The 27,752-nt window shown below is 37.7% G+C and overlaps 1 pseudogene; it reads right to left on the bottom strand.

Moving 5' to 3' along the window:
• Window positions 1–2,240: 2,240 nt before the first annotated feature.
• Window positions 2,241–3,272, bottom strand: LOC118705584 (annotated as a pseudogene).
• Window positions 3,273–27,752: the final 24,480 nt, after the last annotated feature.

Below are 27,752 nucleotides of genomic sequence, written 5' to 3'. Positions count from 1 at the left end.
TACTGCTCACCTCGCCTCCTAATTATTCCTAGAGTTGGCTCCATCTATTTTCTTTGTTTCCAGGGACCAAAATCACGATAATGATTACTTAATCTCTTTTCCTTCTAAGCATTGCTGAGGATAACAAAAACTATTGTAAGTGGTCTAACTACTGCAGCATTAAAGCGAGACCATTGTGATGCACAAAACCTTGGGAATTACTGTTTGGAAGCTCCAAATTTGAGTCAAATCCACAACAATATAAGTTTAATATTGAAAAATAAGCACTTAGTGCTGTCAATGTATGGCCCACTTTTATAGTCAGATATAATGTATAGTCAATAAAATAAAAAATCTAAGGCGATAACATCCACAATGCTTTAAGAATTACACAGGACCACAGGCCTTCACCAAGAAAGTCAAATTCGCCGAGGCTGGTTTGGCTCAGTGGATAGAGCGTCAGCCTGCGGACTGAAGGGTCCTGGGTTCGATTCCGGTCAAGGACAAGTACCTTGGTTGCGGGCACATCCCCAATAGGCAGCTGATCGATGATTCTCTCTCATTGATGTTTCTAACTCTCTACTCTCTATCCCTCTCTCTTCCTCTCTGTAAAAAATCAATAATATATATATATATATATATATATATATATATATATATATATATATATTTAAAAAGAAAGTCAAATTCCTTGAACAGAACCCCTTATTCACTTTCAAAAACCTGTAAAACAGACTATGTGCCAGGCCTGAGAATACATGAAATATAATGTTTCTTGTTTAGATAAAGCTATTTAATCAATTCTGAATTTGCCATTACATTCTCTGCCCCAGAGAGCACACCCTCAACATGTGTAAAAGAAACCTAAACTTTAAAGAAGTCCAAAGGAAAAATGAATATGGCACTTACTTAAAAAGAAACTTACTAATAAAGCCTACTTAAGGCTCGGCCAGTGTTGCTCAGTGGATTGTGCACCATCCTATGCACCAAGAGGTCTCTGGTTCTACTTCTAGTCAGGGAGCATGTCCAGTTGCAGTTGCAGGCTCCATACCCAGTAGGCAGCTGATTGATGTTTCTCTCCCTCTCTTTCTCTCTCTCTCTCTTCCTCTCTTACTGAAATATCAATAAAAGCATATTTTTTAAAAGCCTACTTCAAGAGAATAATTAATAAGTTAGAAAGGAAATTTGCCCAATAAAAGATTACTCTTTCCTCCCAAAAGGAACTAGAAAATAATTCCTGACTTACATCAAATAGGTTCACAAGGAATTAGAAGGAATTAAGAGTAGAGTACCCACATAAAAAAAAAGCTTATATTGACTGATTTTATAATGCAAAGAGCAATCTAAGATTAAAATTGGATTGATAGTATGAGAGTATTTAAATCCGATGATTGCTTTAATCTTTACTGAACAGTTTAATTTCTTCTACTATCAGTCATTCTCCAAATTTTAATACTGGTACAAATATAAACTTATTAAGAAATTTTAGCTGGGACCGGTTTGGCTCAATGGATAGAGCGTCGGCTTGGGGACTGAAGGGTCCCGGGTTCGATTCCGGTCAAGGGCATGTACCTTGGTTGCGGGCACATCCCCAGTAGGGGGTGTGCAAGAGGCAGCTGGTCGATGACTCTCTCTCATCGATGTTTCTAACTCTCTATCTCTCTCCCTTCCTCTCTGTACAAAATCAATAAAATATATTTAAAAAAAAAAAAAGAAAAAAAAAGAAATTTTAGCCAAAACCGGTTTGGCTCAGTGGATAGAGCATTGGCCTGCGGACTGTAAGGTCTCAGGTTCGATTCCAGTCAAGGGCATGTACTTTGGTTTCAGGCACATCCCCAGTAGGGGGTGTGCAAGAGGCAGCTGATAGATGATTCTCTCTCATCGATGTTTCTAACTATCCCTCTCTCTTCCTTTCTGTAAAAAATCAATACAATATATATTTTTTAAAAAGAAGTTTTAAGGGTTGTAGGAAATAAACTTTTTATTTTATTTTTAAATTTTCATTTATTTATTTCTTTTTAAATTCTGGTTCTAAAGTAAAAATTCAATTTATTCATCTGTTTATGACACAGTACCAAAGAGGCAAAGTGTTTCACATCATAGATTTCACTTCCAACTCTTGGAATGTTCAGTTTTGCTCAAAGGAGAGACTAGACAGGAAACGCTTAGACAACTGAGATAAGGTGAGGCAGAAGCAATGCTGAGGGCCTCCTCACAGGCACAAGGATGGGGCCTGGTCACAAGCGGATTTCCTAGAAGTGCTAGCTGGAAGCAGAGCAGCATTGCTCCTGGATGCTCGGGCCGCACAACAGCACCTTCTGGTGGTCACCCTCGGTGTCCTGCTGGGTATAATGGTGCGGGGACTTACCCTACTTTACCTTAAATTCAGAACTGATCTTCAACCTGTCCACTTCCCTGAGGGAGATCATGATTCTGATCCGGACCTTGCCGCGTGACCCTTTGCCCTTCACGGAGTCGTACAGTCTCTCAGCAAAAATATAGGGGCTTGTTCTGGACACACCGGACCGGGCTCAGGAAAGCAAGTCCCAGGTCCCCGCTGACCTCCTTCCTGGTGCTCTGCAGCATGCCATCAGGGCGGTAGCTCACGTGCTTTCCGGAGGTGGGACACGCTGCGCTCTGTCATGATGCTGATCCGCTTGGGAACGTCGGTTCCTGTCTCTTCCCTCCAGCTGCACAGAGATCCCGGCGTCTTGGTCCATCAGCTCCTCATGGATGACAGAGCGGTCCTCTGCTCTTCTGCCCTTTGCGAGGGCAGCCGTAAATCCTGTCCTTCTCCAATGAGTCCTGCACATTTCCTTGTGGACTGTTCAATTCCTGCAGCTCCCGGCGGGTCCTGGAGCAGGTGACCTCAGGGAGAGTCCCCCTCGGCCCGGCCCCTGCCCGGAGGCCTGCAGCTCGGAGGCATCGCCTGAGCAGGCGTTGCCAGGAGGCCCGGCGTCACGGTGTCCAAGGGGGCGGGACAGGGCGGACTTGGTGCGGATGCAAGCTCCTTTTTGGAGCTTCCCTGGTGGGCGAAGGCAAAATCCTGCCTCTGTTCATTGGTCAAAATGGTGACAACGGTGACCTCATCCACCCCTTTGGTCTTGATGGCCGTTTCAGTGTTCACAGCATCCCGGTGGGCATCGAAGTTGGGGCAGGCTTTGAGGGACCCATACGCGCTTACGGGGTGGAGTGACACCCTCCAAGCTGAGCTTACACAGAATTTCGCCAACAGCAGACATTATGAAAGGGGCTGGGCCAGGTGCCAAGAGCTGTGAGTGTCCCCCGATGCCGAGCAGGAATTACTCTTTTAAAAACTGGGTCTCTGGTCACTGTGGCTCAGTGGTTGGAGAATCGCTCTATACATCAAAAGGTGGTGAGTTCGATTCCCAGTTAGAGCACATGCCTAGGTTCCACCCCGTGTCAGGGCAGGTGTGGGAGGCAACCAATCAATGTTTCTTTCTCACATTGACATCTCTCTCTTTCTTCCAATCCGTATCTCTCACTCTTTCTCTTCCTTCCTTTCTCTAAAGTCAATAATAATGTTTTAAAAACAGAGCAAGAACAAGTTCAATATTCATTCTCCACGAAAATGCACAGAATTCAACAATAAGCTTTGGTTAATCTTCAGAATGATGTCAACAGAGTACGTAAACCAATTGAGTTTGGCACATCATACTGGACGCATTTGTTTCACAGTATATATTCAAGGCCACCTTATAGAATCAATTCCCATTATTCAAAGGACAAATATATATATATATATATAGCCAACTGTGTAGGTGTTTAGCTACTCTTCAGCATAAGACATTTTTCAAAAATAGAGAATGAATATCCATGCACACTCACTAAACTCATTGAGTACTTTAAGTCAAGAAGTACATAAATAATTTATATTTTCCACTGAAGTACTTTGCAATGTTATCCAATTTACAGAGCACATACTATCACACATAAATGTTTGGAATCTCATTAAAACATAATATGAGTCTACTGATATATCAGCCAGATTCTGAATTCTAGAAAATCTCTCTAATTTTGTCTATAAAAATAGACATTAATATTATAAGGAAAGCTTTAGTGATATATCTAATCATCTGCTTCTCTTGGCCTCCATGACTTTATACTGTTTACAGGGTCTCTCTACCAATAATATAAAGTGAAATAGAATCTCTCAAGGGATTTCTTTCTCTAGAGACTATTGTGGTTTAAATTTCATGTATAGCTCCTATGCACATGTAAGAAAAATACATTTTGGAACAACAACAACAACAAAAAACACACCTCAGGAATAATTCAATTCAAAAGTGTCATTTTAAAGATGAATACATTTCAGCACCGGACAACTCTCCAGCAGAAATTTTTAGATACATTATGATCTTCCTCTCTATGTGCCATTAATAAACAAGTTTGCAACGCGTGGGATCTTGTCACTTGGTAACATAAAATTTACATCATCTTGGATATTCTCTAAAAATTCTAGTTCCTCAGAGATTAATGTTCTGGCTCTAGTGACCACCTTGTTTTATGATATACTACAGGGATATGCTGTATTCCACTGACCTTATGTTAATTAGGGCAAAACTGAAATTCTAAGAAAAAAAGTGTCAGGTAATAGAATACGCCAAAGAGCTGCAGTCATATGTCTGGGAGACACTTGGTTTCTTACCTAAAACACAGTCTGGGACTCTAATTGTAGTTATTTTCTTTTGAGAAATAGATAGTAAATGACAAGATGATACCTAATCCTCATAACACAGAGTCATGAAATTTATTGATCCACCTCAAAACTGCTGCAGTTTCCATATATTAGGGCTTTCAAGTAGTAGTGCACTCTGTAGATCATGCACATTAAGGTTTTATTAAAAATTCAATGAAATATTTATGTCTCAGTTACAAATCCCTGATGGGTAGATGAATGCAATCAAGACATAGTGACTTTCCAATGTGAGTTTATACATAGAACATTTTGTCATGGCAATGAATGTCCTTCAGTGTTACAAAAAAAACAACAACTGTTGTTAAATGCCCTACTTGTTACTTAGGAATGACTATTTGACCACTGTTTTAATTCTTCTCCTACTTCACCCTTGTCCTAGCCCCATTTCTATCTCAAGGCTAAAATTGATTTACAAGAAAATTCTCATGGGGACTATTTCAAATCTCCCTGGGCAATTTTGGGGGGAAAAAAATTAAATTTCCCCAGGTGATTCTGAAATAATTTTATAATAATGCATAATAAATTTTATGCAGATGTTAAAGCTATAATTCTTTCTATTAAAATTCCCAAGATAACATTTCTTACAGTAATTCCATTGTGTGAGTACAAAGGCAATTGTCAGTAATTCCAAATGATGTCGATATTTGAAGACAAAAATATCTGTCTGTCCTGAGTTCCACCGCAGGGCTGTCATCATGTTCTTCTCTGGGTGTTTGAAACATCAAACACCTTCTCATGCAGCATTAACAGACACCCAGGCCAAGGGGTTCTCCTCCTGAAAGTCACATCTGGATGGTTCAGTTATAAGTTTAAAATTATTTAAAATTATTTAAGCAGCTTTCTATAAAGCATGTTCAGAATTTGAGTTGTTTGTGTTTGCCTTGAATACCAATTAAGATCATAAATAAAACTGATTTCCAAACCAATGATCTCTTTTATAATATAGTTTCATTTTTCAAGTGCATTGCAGTAAACATTTTCAAAATATTTTGCAAAACATTCACCATATTCCCATATTATTAACTGCCTTCCTACTTTTATAAGGTAGAAACTTGGTAACTCTTAAAGAAGAACTAAGTTCCATATTAATCTTTTTCTTCGGACTTCTTTAAAGTTTAGGTTTCTTTTACACATGATGAGAATGTACTCTCTGGAGGTAGAGAATAATGAGGAGGGAGCTAATATCGTATAACTGTCATCAGTGGAGATACATATAGTAAGCACATTTGAAGTGGGGTGTGTTTAACGTACTGGGAAAGAAAAATCAAATAAGATCAATGTTAAATCACAGTTTTTTGTTTTGTGTGTTTAAAAAAACAACAACTTATAAGTGAATAAATAGGGGAGGATAGGGCAAAATAGAAAAGAAATATTTTATTGAGACAGTAAAGCTCACCCCTCTCAATAGTTTTACCATCTTTTATTCTTTAAGCTTGCAAAAATTGAAATCTGTTAGAAGCATGGCCAAATGTTGTGCATTAGCCTGTCTCCATTACAACAATGTTCTCATAAAACAGCAAAGAGCCATGCTTACCCTCCATAAATGTTGATGTAACTGTCCTTCCTTGTACTTCTCCCATTTCCCCTTCAACCTGAATTATAAATTAAACTGATTTCATCTCAAGTCTCACCTTTCTAAGCAGTCTCTTCACAGATTAATTCTAGACACAACAGACTACTACCTGAGACCTTGAAATAAAATGAGAGCAATGAGTGAAATGTATAGGGATACTAGGTTTTGCATTTTTCTTCGTTTTTCTCTTTTTGTCTAAAAGAAATAATTCTCAAAGTTGCTTTATCCCATGCCAGAATTGAACAAGTATTAATATTTCTTGGAAACCACAAAATCACAAATTCTAGAATATCTCAGGTGAGTGTTTCTTAAATCTGATTATTTTTGACGCATTTATTATTTTAAGGTTGCATTGCTAGATATCTCTGCTACTCCACTAATTATCTCAAGTCTAGCAGAATCTTTTAATCTAAAGAGATGCATAGTTGCTGTCTCATGGATGATTTTGTGGAGGTCAGTACAAGGAAAGTATATTTGCTGGAAGTATGCTTGATTGTCATTTGTTTGCTTAAAGGATAATGAAGAGTCAGAATATAAAAGCAACCCCTGCCTTCATCTCTCAGCATTCACTGCTGGCTAAAAACTGGTGGGAAACTTGGCTGTTAGGGCAGCCTGTATTTTCCTGGACCATTTCCAAAATTTAGATGACTTGTTATTAAAAGTAAAGTCTGCCTGGTTTTCATAGACATGTAAGTTCTGATTATACACTTAGGACAGAAATTATATGACCTTTCTGAATATCTTGGCTACAAATTAGGTACAATCTAAATACAATAACTTTTTTTTTTTCTGAAAGTTTCCTTTATCTAACATGTATCATAAAATATATATATACATGTTTAAATGTAAATGGAGAAAAAAGGATAAACTCATGACAGTCAGTAGTATTAGCTAGGGAAAAGAAAATAGCTTTCCATAAATTAAACCATTTTCCTGTGGTCTATGTATTTTTTATGCCTTCACTATATATTTTCAAACACCTTCACATGATAATTCTAAAGCACAGTGACAGACTTTGCAAAGATGTGAAAAATACAATGCCTGGCCTCAAGTCTTCACATTTTGTTCAAAGGTAACATGGATTATATATTTTTTAAAAGTTGTAGGATGCAATTTATACCACCTGCACAGTAAAAAACAAACAAAACAAAAACTATTTTTCAAGAAGGGACAATGATGCTCAGCTAGGAGAGCTAGAGTCATCCAGGCATGTTTTGTGACTGAGCCTTAAAGAACACAAAGACTTATAATAGGGAGAAATCTCAGTGGGTAGCATTCCAGGTGAAGAAAGGAACAGGAACAAAGGTAAAAAAAAAAAAAAAAAAAAAAAAAAGAAAGCAAGAGATGCACATAAAGTAGTGAGTAGTCAGTTCAAACTCCAAAGCCTGACCCTATGACCTTTGTTCAGGTTAGCTATTTGCTGTGTCCTATGTAACAAGTTACCCCAAACTCAGTAGCTTAACACACAAATCATTTCATTGTCTACGAAGGTTCTGTGGGTCAGGAATTGGGGGAGGGCTTAGCGTGCAGGGCAGGCTCCCAGGTGCCCAGGAAGTTGCAGTCAGACGGTAGCTGAAGCGGGGAAGCTGTGGGGCCGGAGCAGCTGAGAGCTGACTGAGCTTCTGCTTCTCCTTGGTGTTGGGGCCTCTCCATGTGGTCCCTCTGTATGGGCTAGAGTGGGCTTCCTCGCAGCATGGTGGTTCCTGGGCAGTCGGATGGCTGACAGTGTGGCTGAAGGCTCCACGAGCAATCATGTCAGGAGGTTGGTTCACCTTCTGTAATGTAGTTCGGGAAATCCCACAGAAATCCTGCCACATCCCGTTGTTTGCAAGCAGATCACCAGGAACCTTCCTATATTGGCAGAGAGAGGAGTAAGAGGCCCTTTTACGGTGGAGAAGTGGCAAGGCCTTAAGACTCTGTGAAACAGGAAATAGTGTTATTGTCCTAGGAAAATACAAACTGCCACCAACTTCATTCAAGACCAGATCCCAGCTAATCATTTTGAGGTTTAATTCTTTCCATTGCTTCCTGAACAGCCACATCTCTTCTGTTACAGGGCACTGCTTGGAATTATAAGATATTACGGTGCTTTTTTGCATATCTCCCTGCCAGGGAGGCTGGTTTCTCTACATGAATTGCCCTTTTCTTCTTGTGTCTACCCAGCAACACCCTCCCCAGCTTCACAGCCAGGCTGTCCTCCGTGCAGCCCACCCTGACTCTTGCAGAAGGTCTGTGAGCTCTTCAATGGCCCAGAGGAATTAATTTTTTAACTTTTAAAATTTATTGTGGTATAATATAGATAAGATAAAATTTACTATTTTAAGCATTAAGTGTACAATGCAGTGGCATGAAGTGCATTCACATTATTTATTGTGAAACCATTACCACCGCCCACCTTCAGAACTTTTTCATCTTAAACAGACGGTTGGTATCCATTAAACTATAACCCCCTTCTCCCCACCCCCTCACCACCGCCCCCGAGAGCCACTCGTGTGCTTCCCATCTTTATGAATTTGACTAGTGTAGGTATTTCATACGTGTAATCTGGCTTGTTTCACTTAGCATAATGTTTTCAGGGTTCATGCATATTGCAGTATGTGACAATATGTTGTTCTTTTCAGGCTGAATAATATTTCCTTGAATGTATACACTGCATTTTGTTTATCCATTTAAGCATTGGTGTACATTTGGGTGGTTCCCACCTTTTGCCTGTTGTGAATAATATTGCTGTGAGCATTGGTGTACTCCAGAGATGTTCCACATTATTCCTCTCAGGGAATGTATCACACTGTGTTGTAAGCGTTTTCTTACATGCCTGTTGAGCATTGTTTAAGCCACCCCAAACATCTTATATATTAAGTTTACATACTTTGAATGATTAATTTCTACGTCTCTGTAACCTACTATAGGGGCTTCATAAATATGATAGATTGCACAGTAAATAATGGAGAGAGTCTATATAGCATAAGACCCGTTCGTGAATTTCAATCTTTTTTTAATTTTTTTATTTTTGCCAAAGGCTTTCTTGCTTATTTTATCTAAATTTAAAATCTTCATTTTATAGAGAGATCAGAATGTATTAAATGGTATAATAAACACAGCTAAATGAAAGCCTGATTTTTCAAGAGCTCATATTTTTACATTGAGGTTTTAATTTCTTGATATGGCTTTTGTGGGGGGAAAAGATATTCACAGAAAGCAAGAGTAGATGTTTTTCCTGATAGCTTTAAAATACTGCGGCTTTCTGGAAATTAGATTATGATGCACTAAATTCTTAAGCTATGTGAATGTAATTTGTCTTTTTCCTCCATAAACATAGTAATTTGTATGCTTAACTAGGTCATTTATTACTCTTTGAGCTTTAAGCATAGGTACTTACTGAATTTAAAAGTTGTAGGATAATTGAATTCCAATATTAATACCTATGCCTTATATAAAAATAAAGGGGCAAATATTAGGTTCTTAAAATCTGAGAGAAAATTATTGTGGTGTCTGTAAGATAATCTGTGTAACATAATGGGTCCCTGATTGATAACAACTGCAAAACACTGTTTTGTAGGGTTATTAGACTCATGGAGTCCAGAGCTCAACAAATTCAACATTTTATTCCTATAAAAAATGCACACATAGTAGGAAAGGAAGGAGGCATGTGCTTGCTAATGGATTTGCTGAATGGGAAGGAGAAAATACCTTCAAGTGAGGTTTTATGATATTATTTGTTCTTGGAGTCTCTGAGCTCTATTGATCAAAATATTCTGATAATCCATTATATAGAGACTATAACAATTAAGACTGGTGTCACATTAAAAACTTTCAGATCTTCACTCACATTAGTTTTCAAAGCATGTCTATGTGTTTTTTATTTGTTTCCACACTTGGGTACTCAACCCCTAAAAAACTGCTTGCCTGACAAATCAAAGACCTTCAATCAATGTATAAATTACACATATGAATGCATAAATCTCAAATATGGTTTTTAAAAGTACATATTTTATTATTTATAGAAGTAAAAAAATATTAAATGTCCTACATGCATAAACCAAAATATGATGAAATTATTAAAATTACATTCTTGAAAATTTTTAACAATGTACAAAATTGTTCAAAAGGTAATAATAACTGAAAAATAAATATAGTAGTTCTAACTTTGTTTTAAAATACAATATAAACATGCAAATATATACATACAGAAATGCTTTAAATATATGTTGATATATAATATTTTCTTAGTTGTGTATATGTATAAACATATTTTCCATGTATATTTCAACATGTTTTACCTGTATAATTACAAAATTAAAGTTTTATGTCTTGCAATAGCATTTCCTGTAATCAGTTCTCAGATTTAAAAACAATGCGTTGTTACCATTATTTTATCTCCCATTAGGTAAAAGGAATAGCAATGTGTTTATGTCAGAAATATAAATCCTCTCAATGAGATAGTTGTGCAAGAGCATATTTTCAATGACATTCTTAAAGTGGACAGAGCCTGGAATAAAATTGTAAGTAGAATTTCCTCTTAATTACTTGAAAAAACTTAAATCACTTAAAAAGGGTATCAGTTTATGAAGGGGGTGAGGGGAAGCAATTTGCTATACTGAAAAGAAAACGACTTGAGATTTAAAAATAAACCAAAGTTACCTGATTTCCAGCAGACCATCAGCATAAAGTGCATCTGAATTACTGTTAAACATGTGTTTTTACAATGGAAGTTATGATGTTTCTTATTATAAGAGAATTTTCTGTCAGGCTTGAATCTTTTAAATATTCTGTTTATGGGTTTCTCATTTAGGCTAATCATGAACCTAAAAAAAAAAATTACAACTCCTATTTTCTTATAAGAGAAATATACATACCAACCCAGCATGATTTATAGATTGGAGCAGTGTAACAGTAAATGTGAAATAAACCAATATTTTACATGACAAAACTGATGAGGGCCAAAGAAATCTTCTGGCAAGCCATATCTATAAATAAAAACAAATAAAATATAAATAATATGGCACTATGCTTTAACTGAATTGCAGACCACTCATTTTATTAGAAAATGTGGTCCTTGTGTTTGTATTGTCTGATGGGCTATTATACATGGATTGGCTTGTGCTCCTGGAAATAATTATACATCTATGAAATCCAGGTTAAATTTATATTTACACTTGTAAATATAAACATAAAATTTAAAAGACAGACTGTAATTTTTCTAATTAAAAATGTGAATGATGAAAAATAAAACATCACTAATACTAATAAACATCTTTGAAAAATTAGAATGGAGATAGCAATAGTAAACTTAAGAGTCAATAGAGGGATCAACATTTGTTTTTTAAAAGTAATGTAATTATAGAATTACTAGTGGACCAGTGCACCAAATCTATGCTTGGGGGAGGGGAGAGGAGGGGTCCCTCAGCTCAGCCTGCACACTCCAACTGGGGACACCTTGGGGGATGTCTGACTGCTGGTTTAGGCCCAATCCCTATGGGATCACTGGCTCCTAACCTCTCACCTGCTTGCCTGCCTGATTGCCCCTAACTGCCTCTGCCTACCTGCCTGATTGCCCCTAACTGTCCTCCCTTGCCAGACTAATCACCCCTAACTGCCTCTGCCTGCCTGATCACCCCAACTGCCCTCCCCTGTAGGCCTGATCTCATTCCCAACTGCTCTCTGCTGCTAGCCAATTTAGTTCTGATTGGTTGGTTTCAATGCCAGAGTCAAAAGCTCTGCCTCCTAGGCAGCCATTGGCTTCTCACAGTTCACCCAGATTTGGTTCTGATTGGTCTATTTCTATGCCAGTTAGCATCTCTGAACCTATCTCCAGGCTTGATCAGAGAGGCAGGGCTGATCACAGCCCCTCTGGAGGCCTGGAGAGTAACAGAGGCACAACTGGTTGTGAAGCCTCAAGAGAAAGAGGCAATGACTTATCAACAGCTTCCATGGAAGCTGCAGATCAGACCCTGTTTCTTTCTCCAGGCCTCTCTCTGGGCCTGATCCACAGCCCCCTTGGCAGTCAGTGCTAGGTCATGTGCCCTCACCTGCAGCAGTCAGTGGCAACCCAGCACTGACTGCAGAACTGACTTCCAGTGTTTGGTTGAGCCTTCAGTTGGTTGTTATGGACCCTGGGTTTTTATATATGTATTAGGATTGCTATTATTCATTGACAATGGCAGCTGAGCACCCATTATTTCCAATAATGTTACAGTAATTTCTTCATTCAGCCCATCCATTGATATAAAGACTTTTAATAATTTTTAAATAAGAGATGCTTTTTAAAATAAAATGAAAACTTAGATGATAATTATATTCTTTATATGTATAATTTCATTAGACAGATAGGCATAAACTTTGGGGAATTTATCAAAAGGCCACAAGTAGGTCTTCACATTTTGATGTATAAGATTATGAAAGTACTCAGTGTTTATCTTCATATTTTTTCATAAACATCCATCAAATTACTACTTTAGTGTTATTTCTTTTTTAAGTATATTTTTATTGATTTTTTTACAGAGAGGAAGAGAGAGGGATAGAGATTTAGAAACATTGATGAGAGAGAATCATCGATCAGTTGCCTCTTCCACACCCCTAACTGGGGATGCACCCGCAACCATGGTACATGCCCCTGACTGGAATTGAACCTGGGACCTTTCAGTCCATACATAGGCTGACGTTCTATCCACTGAGCCAAACCAGTTTCGGCTTTAGTGTTATTTCACATATACCTCCTGGATCATTAGAATCTACCCCAAATTTAAGTCATTCCATAAAAAAAGTTATATACAGATCTTTGGATGATAATACACACCAACTCTTCAATGGGCTATGTTGACAATGGCAAAGGAAATCAATACCAACCAAAGTACAAAATTCATACACATAGCCAAAGCCGGTTTGGCTCAGTGGTAGAGCGTCGGCCTGCGGACTGAAGGGCCCCGGGTTCGATTCCGGTCAAGGGCATGTACGTTGGTTGCGGGCACATCCCCAGTGTGCAGGAGGCAGCTGGTCAATGTTTCTCTCTCATCGATGTTTCTAGCTCTCTATCTCTCTCTTCCTCTCTGTAAAAAATCAATAAAATATATTAAAAAAACAATTCACACACATAAAAAAAAAATTAAAAAGAGCAGCACTGCTAAGCTAGTCGTCATCTAAGTGTTACCATTTTATGTGAAAGTGGCGGGGCACGGAGCAGGAGCAGGGGTGTTGAGGAACCAGGCTCCTCAGTCTTCTAGTTTTCCAAAGCATCACCACCAATACTGAAATATGTCAAAGTCTGTGTGAAAAATGAAAACCAGTGACAATGAAAGCATTCAGCTTGAGAGATATATTACCTCTGCCCCATGTTACACTTCAGAAACAATACAAAACATGATTGCTAGTCCCAGAGGGAGGAAGGAGTCTTTGTAAGTGATATTACCATTTCAAAATATCTTCATATGAAAGAAGAGCTAAATAAAGACTCTGAAACATCAGAACTTCTGAGACAGAGGCTGGATGGAGTTTCTGTGAAGAGGTATATTCCTGGATAGACGGATGGCAGATGAGAGTGGAAAAGAGTCATATTATGCACTGCTGGGTCATGCTAAGTTGGGGAATTATCAAGGGGATAAAAAAAAATGAATATAGCCCTAGCTGGTTTGATCCAATGCTCAATAGATAGAGCATTGATCAGCCCTCAGACTGAAGGGAATCAGGTTTGATTCCAATCAAGGGCATTTACCTCGGTTGCAAAATCCATGCCTGGGTCCTAGTCAGGACATGTGTGGGAGGCAATCAACCAATGTGTCTCTCTCACATCCATGTTTCTCTCTCCTCCCTGCCCCTTCCACTCTCTCTAAAAATCATTGAGGGGGGAGGGAACTATCCTTGGGTGAGGATTAATAACAACAAAAGTTGTGAATATAAAGACCATAGATGCATTATTACTGTGAGTAGTGTGGGATTTATGAAGCATAAAATAGAAATCAAATGTTTGTATGCCACGGCCAGAGGAATCCGGTCCCCCAGAGGAAATGCTCATTCAGAGCCCAAAGTGCTAAAGGTCTGTGTGTCAGTTGAAAATACACACAATTGACTTGGTGACTCCTTTCTAAGACCTGTAGGAAGCTAAATGGGGAAAGGTAGGATTACATTTCAAGGGCCACTTTCTTTTATTTTATTTTTTTCCTCCAGGCACTATGCATGCAGCCTGAACTCACTTCTCTAAAAGTGAGCACTTTCTTATGACCTAAGGAAAAAAAGTTCAGCGTTTTAATGGACTGTTTTAGTGTGCTCAGGCTGCCCTTACAAAACACCAAGGACTGAGTGGCATTGTTTTATTTCCTCGGAGTTCTGGAGGCCCTCAGACTGAAGGGTCTCAGGCTTGATTCCAGTCAAGGGCACATACCTCGGTTGCAAGCTCTGTCTCTGGTGAGAACCACAGGGCTTCTGGGATGCTACAGGCTATATTCTTGCTTTGTCCTCACCTGACAGACAGGGAAGGAAGAAACAGATTGCTTTATAGTGTTTGTTCTCCTAAGAACCCGAATGCTATCAGATCAAGGCTCAGGCCTTAGGACCTCATTTAACCTTAATTACTTCCTGAAGACCCTGTGTCCAAAGGCACTCACGTTGGGGGGTGAAGACTTCAACACATGAATTTTGAATTTTGAAGCTTTATTAGATTAGGTTATATAAGATTTTTGCTGCAAAAGTCTTACATAACCTAACCTAGTGAAGCTAAAATAAGATGATGAAATCATCACTGCAAAATCATTTAAACTAATTTAATTGTTTCCAAAAAAAATGTTCCTGCATTGGTTTTAGTTGAGTGATTTCTGTCTGCCCTTACTCTCTCTGTTACTAGACGTAAAAACTTTTCCAGTTTGAGTAGTCACTATGGGAAGATCATCAATGTACAGGCACATGCAAACTTGTGTTTTAAACTAAATTTGATTGTTATAATCCTTTTGAAGTCTTAAAAATGACAATTTATTTTTATTTTTATGTATGTCACATTCTAAACAATTTTATTTTAAATATTTACTGAAGAAAGAAAACCTGTGATATATTCCGTAGATAAGATATTGGACTAAGCTTTGCTGAGAGTCCTCTATTACCCACTTTCAACAAGATGTCCAAACAATGACCATGCCCATGAAATATTGTACTGTGTCTTTTATTCATCTCAATAGGACTAAGAGAAATTATTTCTGTAAGAACTCAGTAAATACACCTTAAATTATTTTCTAGAGTAGCATAATAGAGGGTGTGTCTAGGATTATACAATAGCTCAGCAAGGAAATCACCATTTAAAAATTATTATTTTTAAATTTTCAGAGAACATCATTTTTCCTTTAAAAATATATTTTGTGTACCTAATCCTTCTTACAATTTCCCCATTTCAACTGTAAAGATAACATGCATACAGCTAACTTTACTGTTTGCTGAAAAAATATTTCTACTAATTTACCCACTTGGCATAGGTTACAAGGAAATGCACATGATTTGATATGACTTGTTTTTTCCTGTCATGCCAACCACAGGCAGGTTTTGACATAGAGACCCTTCCACACATTTAGACAGTCTCAATGGCCCTCCTTCAGACATGCGAGTACCAGGTGGCTGTCAGAAGAGTAATGGCTGCTGTCCATACCTTCTTCCTCAGGAGACAGACCTTTTGACAGAAAACATAGTAGGACAACAACAGTAGGGATCATTCAAGAAAGGATGCCTCATTAATTCCATCACACAATTTTGTCTGTAGTCTACAAATTCAGCCATTAGACTTCTACTGAGCAGTGCTGACTTAATTGTATTCAAAAAACAAGCTTTAATTTACTTTTTAAAACTCCTTGGTAGTATCTACTAAAGCTGAACCTGTGCTAACCTATGACCCTGAAAACAAGTACTATCATATCCTTCCATATCAGTATAGTGCCTAATAGGCTCAAACTAGTAGCTTCCAAAATGTTCTTTGGCCCTAGCCAGGTAGCTCAGTGGGTTAGAGCCTCCTTCCAATATGCCAAGGTTGGGGGTTCGATCCCTAGTCAGGGCACATACAAGAACCAATCTATGAATACATACATAGGTGGAACAACAAGTCATTATTTCTCTCACTTCCTCTCTCTCTCTAAAATCAATTTTAAAAAATGTTCTTCATTTTTATCCATCATCAATAGAATGGATAATTACACTGGGTCATATACACAGAATAGAATACTGTAAAATGAGAATGAACAATTACAAATACAGTTTTAAAATAGGAAAGAATTTCACAAGCAGAAAACAGAAGCCTGAACCAAAAGTTCAAGCTACATAATCCCATTTATGTGACATTCAGAAAATGGCAAGACTAATCTATAGGGGTTAGCAGCCAGGAGAGTGGGATGAAGTTAGAGATGGAAAGGAACATTAGGGGGGCTTCTGGGTGCTGATAATGCTTTGTGCTAAAGTTACCTTCAACTTGGGAAAACTCAGTGTGCTGCAGACATATGATTTGTGCATTTTTTTACATATGTGCTATATGATTCAAAAATATATAAAATCAAAACAATTTAAGTGTACAATCCCCTCAAAGGTAAGTATGAGTAGGGGTAGTTAAGGTAGTTTGAAATGTGTGAACAGTGAAGTTTTTAAACATCTGGCTTATATTTTTTATATTAATAGATGCAAACTTTTAAGATCTGAAATTTTTAGAGCCAGTGATTGGGCCTCCGATATAGATTTAGCATTATATAACTAAATCATGCCTTCTCGGTTGATCATTTTATCTGTCAGTCTTTTATTTTTCCAAGAATACTGCAGCAACTTTCTGCATGAAATGCCTAATTGTCTCTTCTTCTTGATTTCTGCCTTATGTTTATCCATCCTCCCACTTCTGTTTCTTTCATTATAGCTTTAGATTTCAGAAATTGATTTTCTTGATTTTGGCTTCTTTAAAATTGCTCTAAAATAAACTCCTAGATAGAAAACAAAATATATAGCATATGGCACAAATTCAAGAAATCTAAACAAACATCAAAATCAATGCTCACCAGCTTACCCATTTGCACAATCTAGACAACAGATGCCCTCATCCATCTTCTTTTATCCACATTCTATCAAATTTATATCTCTAAACCTCAACACAATGCATAAACATTCTAAAAATGAAGGTGATATAAACAATCTTCAAATTAAATTAGGGCATTATAAACAGAAGGAGCCAATGTTGTCTGTCAAATAATTCAGGGTGAAAATTTTGGCTAAGACAAGCTCCATATGAAACAATTTCAGAAGAGCCCATCTGGCTTCTCTAAGGCTCAATGATTAAGGACTAAAGAAGTGAATACGGATTCAAGTCCTAGAACATGCCACTTGGAGAATTTTAGTTAATTATTTTATTATGGTGCAGTGAAAGTTCATGGCAGTGCTAGATAGAGAATAAAAGAGGCATTCAATAGGCCTACAAGATATTTCCTGGATACATTTTGGATGAGTTTTCTGTTTCATAGACAATAGAACCTTAGACTAGGGTATGAATTTAGGTCAGTCTTTACTTCTGAACTATTTTCTCTTTCTTTATCTCTATATTCCTACAGCCCGGCATAGTGCATATAGCATAAAGTAGACAACACAAGCATGCATAACTTGAAGAATGAATGGAGCCAAAGGGATTCAAGAGTGAATAATTCTCTCTGGGCCTAATGAACAAAACTGTGAATGGCCTATAAGAGTTAGAGACATGTGGGTGTGCATTAACAGATACTTAATGAGCACTTTAATTACCATGCTTTTGAGTCTGGCCTATATTACAATGCATTATTGTGAGGCTATAAATTATTTATATGGCTGAAACATATGCATCTGCTTTCATCCTCTCTCATTTTCCTAAGTATTAACTAGCATTTCGACAAAAAAAAAAAAAAAAAGAACAGAAAAAACACAATTATGTGTATTTCCTCAAGATAAGGAAGGAAATATAACTCAAATGGAAAAATCAATATGTTAAATCTATATTTTTCATGTTATAAAGTATTTTCACTTTGAGAATTACCAGGATTAATTGCCCTCATTTGTTCTCCATGTGGCAGTATCTGGGCCTTCGATAGATGTATTCCCCCTGCTCCCAATGAGAATGCAATAATTTCTTAAAGCTCCTTTTGGAAACATTCCCAGATGTAAGTAAATATGTTGAAAATAATAGAAACCGAGAAAATAATGTTTTTCAAGGGGAAATTTCATAAAGGTAACTTTTAGATGGAAACTATTAATAATTTTTGTTGAATTAAGGAGGAATGTGTTACCGGGGGCCTGTGAAATACCAGCACAATAGGAAGTAGTGAGTGAGTACATGGCTCATCAAGACTGCAGCAGGAACTTCAAACAGTACTTTGAAGGTGGAAGTGGGTATAATTCCACAACGTTCTTAAAAAATAAACACACTTGGGTCCTTTGTATGTGCCTGAGCAGCATTACCCTTAGTAAAAACATAGGTGAACTGGGATCCATCAACTTATAGCCACAATTGAAAGAAAACCAATTTTGTTAATGGATACCGGTTCCCAGAAAGATTGCATGAGATTGTAATTAACTACTTAAGAAAGACAGGCAGGATGTTAGTAACTGTGGTGGGTTCAATTCTAAAGCTGTGACAGAAGCAATAAGCAGTCAGCATAGCAAATGACTCTGACATTTTTTTTTTTTTTTTAATTTAGGGGTAATGGTTTTCCTGAGTGCGGAAAGTCAAAGAAAAACATGAAGATAAAGTCTACATTTGTTACAACAAACTCTTTGTGTGTGAAGCATAGAAAAAAAAGGGATTCAAAATGTATCCAGGAAATTTCTTTTATGCATACTTATTGGCTACTTCACTTCCTAGTGTTTGAATGTACTATGCTGAGACCAAAAAAGCATTCTCAGTTTGAGCCACTTAGATTCAGTTTGTTCCACAGTCATGAATTAAACACTCCTAAATACTCAATAATTGTGACGAGATGATGAATGGACCTGAATAGGAAAACAGCTAAGAGTATATGGCTACTCAGAGTTTTCCTATCAAGACAGGTATATGTGCAAACAAATGTATAAACCTAGTCAGCCCCTCATCCAACATCCATCTGTTGAGCACCCACTATATAAGGCACTATGGAAAATTGCAAACGTTATAATAAAAAAAGGTGAGTGACTCTGCACTTGGTGATCTCAGGATATAACACTGCATGAGAGCCATAGAAAAGGAAACTAAATATACATTTGAATATCAAACAAAACTATGAGCCTTTTTAAAGAGAAAAAAACACACATTTGCATAAATTTCCATATAATTCCACAGGTCATTCTGGGGTTCACATGTCTCTAAAGCTCGCACATAAACCAAGGGATTCACGCATCACAGATTTCAACTGCTGCCTGGATGGTCCTCTCATAGCAAATTAAGGACTATGATTCCTCATTTCATAGCTGTATGACATACTGAAGAAAATGTGACTATCACACTGTACTAGTTATATTGCCAAATAAACCTTAACTATTCTATGTATCAGCTAAAAACCCCCCAAAAATTAATATGTCCCATAGTTTCTAAGGGTCAAGAATCTTGGCGTGGCTCAAGTGGTTCTGGCACAGGAGCCTTCATGAGTTGCAGATCAAATGTTGGCTGGGGCTGCAGTACTCTTGTTGTTTGACTGGGTCAGTAATATCTGCTTCTGAGCTCACTCACATGGCTGATGGAAAGAGGGTTCCGTTTCCAGCTGACTGGTGGCTGTCATCCTCAGTGCTTCATCACATAGACTCCTTCATAAGACTTCTCAGATATGGTGGCCAATTTCTCCCAATATAAGCAAAACCACAGTGAAGAGGAAGCCATTGTAACATTTGTGACCTAGCCTCAAGAAGGAAATGATCTGTGTGAGTCTATTTGTCACCTACCGCCAACCCATATCAATACCAGGCAGTAAGAATCATGGAAAGCCTTGTTGGAAACTGGCTACCACAACATTCAAACTAGAATAATAAAAACAATAGTGAGGTGACCAAGGTACTTGAAGCATTGCCCGGTTTCTGAAATTAGTGAAGAGAAAGATATTGACAAAGTCAACTACCTTTCCTATGTAAAATCTTGAATATTCTCAAATCTCTTCTTTCTTGAATATTATGTGATTAGATAAACTTTTCATTTTAATTTAGGTGTCTAGTTGTTATATATAATAGTTATTAGGAAGACAATCCTAAGATTCAGTCAAACCCAGTGTTGATCAATGCATGTTCCAAATTGATGCACTCAAAAAGACACATTCATTTAACAATATTATGAAAAGTAATAATTATGGATGATACTGTTAGTCACAAATATGTTTTTTTTTCTGAATTTCTTATCTCATCTACCTGGTAATTATTAGTAAAATTGCAAAGAAAGAAATTGTCAACAATGTCTTTCAAAAAGTTTACTGTTATTGAGGTGTTGTAGAATTTTGTTAGTAAAACATGGCATGTATTATGTCATCTTCAACCAACAGACAACTAACACAAGCCCCACACAGTTTTCTGAAATCCATTTCACATTGGGTATGTTGTCATCATGAAGCAATAGTTCATGAACAACTGCCTCAAGGACTTTTGAGGAGGATTGCAAGTTATTGAAGTGGAAAACCCTTTTAGGAGATCAAAATATATCCTAATATCAACCCTGAGGTCCCTTGTTGCATAGTCAAGCATGGCTGCATAAAATAGATTGAATAAAACTGGAACCATCAGGTAGTCCTGCTTCCCAGAATTAGTGATGGATGGCTCTGGCCAGATGTCATCAACACTAACTTGACCAGTTATTTCATCATGAAACTCTCAAGCTGTTGGTAAACTTCTCTGGCAAACCAACTTATATTATAGCTGTCAGCACAGATTCTCTGCTGTTAGCAAAAGTTGTAGTAGATTAACAATTACAATGTTGATAGGTGAAAGGATGCAACATTCTTATCCGTGGTAAGATGGCACCACAGAAACTAAGAGACAACCTTAAGATTCATAATGTGAGCTATTCTTGGTTTTTCAAAGATCAGTAAAATACATTTATCATTCAATGTAAGTCAACAAATATTTAATGAGGAGACTTTAGTAGATAAAATCAGCAGGATCTTTGCCTTCAGGTAGCTTCCCATTTAACCTATGAAGGGAACTAGAATGTAAACATTTATAAGGTTGGTAAATAGTAACTACCATAATTAGTTTTCCCTATAATAAAAGCAGAGTATGCAAATCCACAGAATGGCAGAACAACCAGTGGAATGACCTGTCACTATGACATGCACTGACCATCAGAGGGCAGATACTCAATGCAGGAGCTGCCCCCAGCCCACAGGCTCCAGGCCAGCCAAGGCAGGTGCCAGCGGGCCCACTCCCCCTGATTGCCCCACCAGTCACCCCCCAGAGAAAAGTGACTGGTGGTGGTGGAGGCAATCAGGAGGTGGGGCTGGTGAGCAGGCCGTGCCAGGCAGGCCAAGGTGGATGCAGGTGGGAGCCCCCACCCAATTGCCTTGCCAATCACCCCACAGATCGGGCCTGATCGCCAGCCAAGCCTAGGTATCCTACCCATGTATGATTTTCATGCATCTGGCCTTAGTTCTTACAATAAAAGCCTCATAATTAAAAATTTGATAACCAGCTACAAGCTCATGCATTTATTCTCATCTCCTATTCCTCCTTTCCTCCCTCTTGCTCCTCTTCCTCCATCTCCTTTCTCACTCACTCCCATCACCATTTCTTGCTCTTTTCTTCCTGGACCATATACCTTCTCTGCATTTCTGGAACCTGTCTCTGTCCTTCTCTACCTTGTTCTTGGCCTAGAAGACTGACCCTGGCCAACAGAAAGCCAAACCAGGAATGGAAAGCAGGAAAAAGGTTGAACTCAAGCATTTTGAGCTCAGTCTCTTTCTTTATCCCTTTATGCCTAGCATGGTAACAGTCCCTGAGCAGAGTTAGACTATCCCCTTGAACACAGTTATTTAATGTCAGACTTCTCTTGCATTGTCCTCATTTGAGTGCTCTGTTTTCTGCAAGGAAACAGAAAATTCCAGCTTCAGCTATGAGAAATCCTCACCACTTGGTCCTCTCTTCCCCTTGTATTAGCTTTACTTCTGTGTCATTTGTGTTTTATTTAGGGCAAACCATAACAAATTTTGGAAATAAAAGGAAAAAAAGAAAAAGAGAAAAAATCTAGCGCTGCAAGCAAGCATTTCTCTCATGTGACTCACTGGCTGGTGGTTTCTTGGAATTTTTGCCAGTGCCTCTGTTTTGCTTTGGTGAGGACTGGCAGAAGGTACTGGCTTTGGCGTGCCAGCGAGAGAGAAGAGGCAAAGATAAACACAGAGAAAACATGAGAAGTACTGGAGATGTAACTCCTCCATAAGAAATGGATTCCTATTACATTGGTAAAAAATGTCTATGCTCACACCCAGAGCAGAGGAGAAGAGAAAGTGGAGGAACCGTAAGGGGACAGGTAAAATCTATGAATGTGGCAGAAGAGGGTAGCTCTTTTCCACAGCTGAAATTGAAAAATCAGGGTGTATTTACCTTTAATAAGACAATTAATCATTGGATTCATTTTGGGAGAAAACTAAAAAATAATTAAAATAATTCTTTAAAATAATTTATAACTTTTCTGTTTTAATTTCCTTTTTGTAGAACATTACTGCATATGGTGGGGAACATTACATCATTAACATGCAAAATGATAAATTTTGTAAGAAGAAAGATTTTTAATTTTATTAAAATTACACACACATACATACACACTAGGTAATACAATTGCATATAAGGCCATTTACTCATTGTGCAAATGTTATTAGTGGCCACAAAATAAAACTATATGTGCATTTTAAATGTATGTGGAATTTCACATCTACAATGGATCTCTTTGCAGACTCTGGAACAGTTAAAACCTTTTTGTATATGTTACAGGATCACTGTGAACTAACCAGAAAATGCATTCCATTATAAAAAATAGAAACAGTATCTTCCTATCAAAGATGCAGATGCCAATTGAACAAACCAGTATTTTATTATAGATAAAAACTCGATGTCATCATTTCTGTTATCATTTTTATTAAAACAACAAATGCCTTTAATAAAACATTCCAGTAGTATAGGTTATTGGATTCTACATGGCCATAAATACCTACTGCTCTCTCATGAAGAAATCTAGTCTTATAGCTAAATATGAGAATTTCTCAATTCTAAGGCACTTTCTTTTACTATTTTATGCACATTTTTCCTTCACTTTCAAAATACTGTACCAATATACAAAGAAAAATAGAAGAAAGTAAATGTTAAACAATATCTTAAGGGCAAATTCCCCCAGCAAAGGTCAATGGCAGATATTGCCAATGTAGTTTAATAAAAGGGTTGACCACATGAAAAATATAAAGAAAAGAAAAAATAGAGCCAAATTCCCCATTCTTTACATCTGGGCTGGTCTTGATGCTTGCTTTCTCCAAAAAAATACAGCAAAAGTGCTTCTGGGTGTGTGTCAAGCCTTGGCTTCAAGAGAGCCTGCAACTTTCATTTCTTTTCCTTCTCTTTTCTTTCTTTTTTTCCCCCCTTTTGGAAAATTGCCATCTATGAACAAACTTTGAGAGAGATCACATCAAGACAGAAGCTTAGTCATCTCAGCCATTTTAGCCTAGAGCCCGACATGAGAGTGAGGTCATTCTGGACTAGCCAGTCTCTAACTAGCCTTCCAATTGTAAACAGAGGAGTGAATTAGACATGACATAGCATAAAGCAAACCATCCCAGCTGAATATTGACAAAACTGCTAACCACAGAATCGTAAGCAAATAAGTGGTTTTTGTTTGAAATCACCAAGCTTCAGAGTGTTTTGTTATACAGCAATAGACAGCTAATACAGATAGACACAAGATAATAGTTAAAATTTTTCCTTACACAGATTCTCCCTACCTTCTTTCCCAGAAATGATCACTGTTACCATTTTTTGTTGTTGTTGTTGTTGTTCATCCTTTCTGATATTTTATGTGCTTGGGTTACTAGGAAGAGAGAAGACCGGTGAACAGATAAATAGATAGATAGTTACATGGATGATCAATAGATAGATATATAGATGATAGATAGATTTCACAACTGTCATGCAATAAGATACTCTTCATTTTTACTTTCAGTACCAATATACAATAGCTTAGAAAATTTTTCATGCCAATGCATAAATGCATTTCTCAATCTTTTCAATAACTATGTAATATTAATATTACTATATAATACTTTATTAACACTTCCTTATTGGTAGATAGTGAGGTGGTTTGCATTCTTTTCTCAATACGAAATATTACTGCAAATAATATTGCCACATCTCCTTTTGCTTTTTTCTTTATTTTATTTTATTTTTAAAATATATATATTTTATTGATTTTTTACAGAAAGGAAGGGTGAGGGATAGTTAGAAACATCGATGAGAGAGAAACATCAATCAACTGCCTCCTCCATACCTCCTACTGGGGATGTGCCCACAGCCAAGGTACAAGCCCTTGATGGGAATCGAACCTGGGACCTCTGAGTCCACAGGCCAACGCTCTATCCACTGAGCCATACAGGTTAGAGCATCTTTTTTCTTTATTCTAAATTTGTGCATATCTGAAGGGAAAGATACTATAAGTATATTTTATAGGTAGAAGATATTTACCCTTTAAACTTAAAATAGAATTGCAATTCTAAAAATTAGTACCCATTTTGTTAATTTTTCCATGAAATTTGTATGTTTTCTGGCTGTTGTTGACCAACTTGCATGGAGGAGCGTATGTTTACTTCCACAGTCCCTATATTTCAAACCTCCTTGATAATTGGGAGATGACTTTCTATGATACCTGAGCATGACCCCCACTTTGAGAAGCTTATATGTTCACTTTTTGTGAATTTGGAACAACCAGTGTGCCTCATGCAGATGATCCATTTAACACTGCACGTGGAGTGAATGTAATTCACCTAAGTACCTGAAATCTGCTGATGGCCAGGGAAAAGTTCAGTGTTCTGCCAAGTCAATCAGCCTGCAACCGAAAGTCAATCAGCCTGCAGTCATGTTCATTGAGTTCTAATGAGATAATGCATTATGGAAAATAACAAACCATGAATTAAAGGGTGTGGAAATGTGTAGGAATATCTGAGTAAAATAAACAAACGAAGACTGAATTTAGGGTAGAACTATGAAGCTGAACACAAACAATAGTGTGAAACTTTTCTTGGTGGGTGGAGGTAAAGAACCATATTCACATCTACACTAACATACAGCACATACAGCAGAAAACAAGGTAAACCTTCTGAGATTTAACCTGCAGGTGTGTAGGCTCCTGCTGCTTCCCTTCCAGATGTGCTATCCATCAAATAGCTCCCCTATTAACCTTGGTGGATAAGCTGGCTCTATGAGACAGGGAGTAGTCACTTCCTTGGTTATCCAGGGATGCCTGGTATGCAGGCTAATGGGCCCTGTCAGTGGTCAGGTCTGAAATGCTCCTCGCCAGACAAACCACTCCTCACAGAGTCCATGATTCACCGGGTCAGGAGCCTCAGAAGGCAGCTGCACAGGAGAGATGATTCTCTCGGTCTTGCTGCAGCTGCTCAACTCCTGTCCTGCTCCCACCCCAGTCACTTCCCACAGCTGCAGAAGAAGTTCAACATAATTCTTACCCAGGTGGATTTGTGGGCTACCTGCGGCCAGGAAGTAAATACCATTATCTAGTCAAATTTATATTACCGGGACAAAAATTTAATTCCAACCATAATGCCGCTCCTTGTCTTTCAGTTGTTTGGCTACATGTTCCTGCCTCAGTACATGATCCAGGCTTGTGAGAAACCATGGCTAACTCAGTCAGTGGTAAACTATGCACATCACCAAGATATACAGGCAAAACAGATAAGTAGCAAACAATGCTACCTCTTTGGTAAAAGTTTTGTTTAATTCCCATAACTATAAGTTGGATAAGTTGGATTTTACTTAATTTGGAGAACACTAGTGCTATATCAACAATTGAAAATGAAAGTTAATCTGAGAACTGAAAGACCAAAAAATACATATACAGGCATGCCTTGTTTTATTGTGCTTTACTTTACTTCATTGTACTTCATAGATGCTGCATTTTTTACAAACTGAAGGCAATACCCTCCACCAGCAAAAAGATTATGACTGACTTTATTGCAGTGGTCTGGAACTTGAACCTGCAATATCTTAAGGTATGCCTGTAACTTCATCTTCTTTTTGACGTTGTTTCATTAGAGCCAAGGGAGTAGCTGAAATAGCTCATTCTTTTTCTTCAAAACAAACATATCCTAAAATGTTTCAAGGAGTCAGATTTAAATGAAACACCAAATATGCTCATATTCACAGGTATGGGAAAATATAAGAGCCTAAGTATTTAAGTTTAACCTAAATATCATTTTAGTGAAAAGATTTCTTTAACAATAGTTTAAATAAAGATAAATGTAAGCAACATACTAATCAGTAGTCTTATTTGAAAAAACAACAATTCTATGAGTTTCATAATATTATCACCATGTTAATTAAAGGAGATTCTAGTAAAAAGATAAAGTGACATACTCAAGGTCGAAGAGCTAGTAAGTGTCAGTGGCAGAACGTAATGTATGCAACTGATTAATTTACAAATGGTGACTTGCTACAGACAGAAAACCAACACATATAATGCTTTATAGCAATTGCAATAAACTTCCAAGTTCTTATCTAGTTTTCTCTTCAAAACCTCTTGGGTAAAGTTCAGAGCTGTTATCTCTGTCATTATGCAAATGAAATGGATGAGTTTTGGAAGACTGGCTTTCTCAAGGTTATGTAGTTAATATATTGAAGTGTATCTGGCACCCAAATCTTGTTTTATTGAGATGACTTTTTCTAACCAATCCAAGCACCATCTATGGGGCATTTGATAAAAAGTGAATTAGAGCTAAAATGTTACCAAGGAGATAAAAAATCAAATCATTGTAATCAATTGGCATATGGTAAATTCTAAATGATTAATTAAGAACATTTATTATTATTAGGAACTTTATTTTGTATGATTTTATTCCCAGCAACAAGTATATGGCCTAACACATAATAGATTCTTATACTGGTAGAGGGATTGAATTAATAAATTAATAAATCTATATATATAAAAGCATAAGCAAATGTTTGAGTATTCAACCATTTGACCAGTCACTATGATGTGCACTGACCACCAGGGGCCAGATGCTCAATGCAGGAGCTTCCCCCTGGTGGTCAGTGCATTCCCACAGCTGGATCACTGCTCAGCTAATAGACTGGTGTCAGATGTTGGGCTCATGGCTGACGAGCACAGCTGTGGTGGCTAGAACCTCTCCCTCAGACACTTCCCCTGCACGCCCCCTCTCCTCCCCAATCTGGACCAGGACTGGGATTAGGACTGGCTTCATGCACTGGGGGAGAGCGGCGGTGGTCCTTTAGCCCAGCCTGCACCCCCTTGCAGTCCGGGAGCCCTGTGATTGATCACCCCATACAGGGAGGTCC

The sequence above is a fragment of the Pipistrellus kuhlii genome, unplaced genomic scaffold (assembly GCF_014108245.1).
Source record: "Pipistrellus kuhlii isolate mPipKuh1 unplaced genomic scaffold, mPipKuh1.p scaffold_m20_p_5, whole genome shotgun sequence".
NCBI classification, from domain to species: Eukaryota; Metazoa; Chordata; class Mammalia; order Chiroptera; family Vespertilionidae; genus Pipistrellus; species Pipistrellus kuhlii.
Note: the sequence above shows the minus strand (reverse complement) of the source record. Positions and strands in the feature narration are given on the sequence as shown.